Source organism: Macaca fascicularis, chromosome 4, assembly GCF_037993035.2.
Source record: "Macaca fascicularis isolate 582-1 chromosome 4, T2T-MFA8v1.1".
Taxonomy (NCBI): domain Eukaryota; kingdom Metazoa; phylum Chordata; class Mammalia; order Primates; family Cercopithecidae; genus Macaca; species Macaca fascicularis.
Window position 1 is genome coordinate 116410532 of NC_088378.1, and position 4886 is coordinate 116415417.

A 4886-nucleotide genomic window follows, 5' to 3' on the forward strand; every position below is an offset into this window, starting at 1 on the left:
AGATACTTAGGAAAAAAATTCCTTTTGAGGGTCATCCTATTGCCTGTTTTGCACAGTACTACTTTCCTCTCCTTGTATTCCTCCCCGTTTTATTCTATTTGCATTTCTCTCCATATTTCCCATTCATCAGTTTTTTTTCTGTTGCTGTGTGTAAATTGCCCCCTAAAACTTATGTACCTTAAAACAACAATAATGATTTACTATCATTCATGCTGTCTGTGGATTTGGAATTTGAGAATGGCTCGGCCAGATGATTCTGGCTCAGGGAGTCTTTTGAGGTTTCAATCAGACAATTATTTCAGAGGGATGATCTTGGAAGCCTTTTCTCCACTTGTCTGGTGCCTGAATTGGGAGGCCTTGAACCTCTGAGACCCCTTGAACATAATCTCAGTGTCTATGTAATTTCTCCACTTGATCTACCCAGTAGACTTTAGGATAGCTGAGCTTCTTGCAAATAAGCTCAGGGTTTCCATGGCACATGTTCCAAGAAAGAGTCAAATGAAAGCCATTATTTACTTGTGTGTATTAGCCTTTGAAATCATCCAGTATCACTCCTACTGCAATCTGTTGATCGAGGCAATTACAAAGTTTCGTTTGGTTTCAAGGGAGGGGACATCGACCTCACCTCCAGATGGAGGAGTGTCAATATAGCATGGTAAAAACAGCTTGTGGAATTAGATATATATTGGTGTAGCCATCTTTGAAAGATACAATCTGCCACACCTCTCAAGCACCAATCTCCTTCTTCCTTGATTCATGTTTCTCACTCTAATTATGCTCTTACACTTCAACATAGTCTCCAGTCTCGTATGATTTTCTTATTCTCTAATCATCTCCTGACTTTATTTCCTTGCCTTCTAGTCTGACCCTCTGTCTAGGAATTTCTTCCCACTCTTCAGTACCCTCAGATGCGTGACCCTTGTGATCCTTAAGTACTCGAAATATAGTCTGCCCTCAGTAAATGTGGGCTCTGTATCCACAGATTCAGCCAACTGTGGATCAAAAACAATTTTTTTTTAAAAAAAGGCATCTGTTACTGAGCATGTACATGTATTTTTTATTGTCATTATTCCCTAAATAATACAACTGTTTCCATAGGCGTTGGGTATTATAAGTACTTTAGAGATGACTTAAATTATAAAGAGGGGGTTATATGCAAATATTATGCCATTTTATATAAGGCACCTGAGCGTTTGTGAATTTAGGTATCCACAGGGAGTCCTGGAACTAATTCCTCACGGATGCCAAGGGACAACTGTATGTCAATTTCCAAGTTTAATTATCTCTCCTTCTGCAGTACTGAATCATACTGAAAAAAAATTGCATTACTGAATTTTTTGGCTTTATTATTAGCATTATTTTAAATTCTGTTCTTAATCAGTGTATTGACACTGCCCAACAGTACTTCCTCAACTAGTTACAAATATTCTCTGTTCCTAGGATGGCTATTACAAACACTTTGCCACATTTATGAAATAATCGTTTCACAATTCTCTGTTATTAGCAGAAAATTCAGCTGCTGCTAACAGAAATTTCTCGTATTATCTGACCTAATCCTTCCAACATTTAATTTTTAAAATTCTATGTTTTAGTTCATTTATTTTTATAATTTTAAAAAACAGTAAGAACATATAATACTCCACATTTTTGTCTTTTATTGATATAGCTGCTTTCCATCCATTGTGTTTAAAGTCTTCTCTTTTTTTGTTATTTTTAAGTTAGTAATGTCACTTCAGTTTTGATTTTATTCTAAATCTATTATTATTTAAGATCACAGTCTTAACTTTTTAGGTTGACATTGATTTATACTGACATTATTTATACATACTATATGTCAACAATGGATCTAAGTGTTTAATACATATGAGTCATTTATTCCTAAAAAAACAAACAAACAAACAAACAAAAATAAAAAACACTGATGATGTAGAAACTATTATTTTCCTAATATTACTGAAAATTAAGCTGAGGTAGAGAGAAGATAACTAACTTTCCCAGATCACAAAACTAGGATAACTAGAGTTCATGTTCACAACCACAATATGATACTTCTTCAGTTTTTACACAATGTTATTAAATTATTATTAAGTTGGCTTATAATATCTCTACTTTCCTGGCTTTACCAAGGATTTCTGAGTGGCCAAATTATTAATTATTATAAATGTATAACAGTTTAAGAAGAAATTGTATATTCTTATTTTGTAGTCTACGAAGTATAGTATATATGTGATAGACACACATACATTCTTATTTTAGTTTGATATATTACTTTCTGCAATAACTATATTCTTGTTACCTGATAATTTGCATTTTATCAAGGTATTTTAGTTTTATATTGTTTGTGTTTTGTTAATATGATTTTAAGTTTATAAAAGTTTGTCACCATGGATTGTACATTTATCCTTATTTAATGTCCCTCTTTGTCATGTTTTCACCTTAAATTTTACTTTGTCTAATGACAATAATATCTGACTTCATTTTTGCTTTCACTTCCCTGGGACATCTTTGTGCTTAATTTTAGTTTTATTTTTTCCTAATCACCTTAAATACACTTTTTATAAACAATGTATGGTTGGAATTTATTTTATTAGGGTTATTCAATCCATGTATTTTTACTCTAATAAAATATAGTTGCTTTTATGCTTTCGCAGTAATTTTATGATGACATTTTTCTTACTCTTGAATGCCTTGTTCAAATTCTCTTTTTCTCCCCAATTCTCTACCAATTTTCAGATTTTTGTCTCAAATCTTTTAAAGGTTTTAGTCCCCGGCTGCTAAGAAGTTTTTCCTCAACTATCACTCCTTGTTTTCAAGGATCTTAACATTTATTTTCCAGAAATGTAATCATTATTGCAGAAGGTACTGTTAGTTTCCTATCAGATATCTATGTTATTATTTTCCCCCTAATTTTATCTGAAGGTCAATGAGCGCAAATAAAACACTTTATATCCTGGTCTCCTTGACAGCCATCATTTCTATGATTGGTTGGGGAGGAAAGCTTCTTAAAAAGGGAAAATGCAGATTTCATGTGCCTTTCTGTTCCTTCTTCCTTTTCTCTTTCTTACTATAATTTGGGCATAAAAAAAAATGCAGCTTTGGTAGTCACCTTGCACATAAGGCAATCTTGAGGAGGAAAGCCTCCCTCTAAGGATATGGGGCAGGAACACACACGTCTGGCACCTTGAGAATGGGAAACCCACAAACCTATCTTCCCCCCAACCCCCCAGATTGCATTTAAATGAAAGACGAGTAAATTTAGCTTTTTAAAGCCAGTCATTTGAACTTTCTGTTTTCTGTAGCTGAAGTTAATCCTATCTAATAAAAAATCAATTTTTCACTTGAATCTGTTAATGTATATGCATATATGAATATTTATGTCATGAGATGCAGCTTAGCTTAATTCTTGTCAAGTTCATTTTTCCTGTTTTGAGATCTCAGTTCAATTGTATTTTAGTTTAGATCCTTCAAAAAAAAATTTCCTGGGAAACAGTCTCTGACTTATTAAATGTCCCAAAACGTCACCGTTTGGTTTGACACATTCTGGATTCAGAATCCACAGACCTCTGATTCTGCTGCTGCCAAAGCACAGACTTCAAGATGTGAGGGACTGCACGGTTGGAGTACTGTAGTGGGTTGTTAAAATCTTAACTGACAGCAAGGTAGCCCTTGAAAAGTAACAACCCAAGTGTAGTCTGTGCCAGTAAAGAGCTTCTAAGGCTTGGACTTAGGACAGGTTTTGATATGAGACACTCCGGGAAATGTATAACATTAGCGGAGAAAATGTGGCCTGCTTTCTTCTCGTTACAGAAGACACACACACTCACAAACACACACTCAAAGAGAGAAAGGGGGAGAGAACAGAGCCCTCATAACCTACACTTGTACATCAAGGCCAGCATTGGCAGGAGAGCAGCTAGCAGAGCAGGCTGAGGTGGGCCAGGTGGTGGCAGATTCTTGGCTCTAAGACCAGCAGATTGGCAGTAGTGTTAGGGTTTTGAGGCAACATATGCCAGAAGGAAGAGGTGGGGGTCATTGTTTGGGGGAAAAGAGAAAGAAGGCCTTTCAAAGACTGAACTTCTATGTGTGATCCTAATTCTGTCTCCCCCATCAACCTACACAAAGACAGTAAAAAAGCACATTAACGAGAGGAGGACAACTTCACAAACGTATCTAAAGCACCCAGTCCTCTTAGCTACTGGAAAATCACCTCTGTGTTAAAGCGGATGGTGGCTGGGATCCACTGTAAATAGAATTAAACATTAATGTGGCCTCTCTTATTCCCCAAATCTTCATCTAGATATAAAATCTAGTGTTTATTTTCCAGCCCCATTGCCACTGCCTTGGTTTAGTTCCAAATCATGTTTGCTGAGGATGAATACTGCTGTAAAAACCTATTTGAGATCTAAACTTTTGAGACCCAGCTTTCAAATTCACCAACTGTAAGGCTATTATTATGCTCCCCAGAACACAAATCTAACCTTGTCACTCCTCAGTATAGAATTTTTAAATTGTTCCTTATTGTATAACACAAGTTTCAAATTTCCTTTAATATTATTAAATGTTTTTTACTATCCTTTTACTCCTGTTCAATTCCATTTTCTGCCATGGGCTCCCATTTTCCTTTTAAATCATGTGTAATTTCCTGAAGGGTTCATGCTGTTTCATACCCCATCCCATTGTGGATCTGTCCTTGTGCCCAGAGTGGCCTTCCCCACCTCTGCCTTTAAACTACAGCGAAGCCTCTCCCAAAGCCACTTAACTCTAAGCGGAGCCAGAAGATTTTGTCCTGTCTAATCTCTAGCACCTAAAAAAATGCATTTTTGACTTTGTTTACATTCTTCTTTACAAAAGAGTTAGCTTAATACGGGCAGAGATTTAATCCTTTT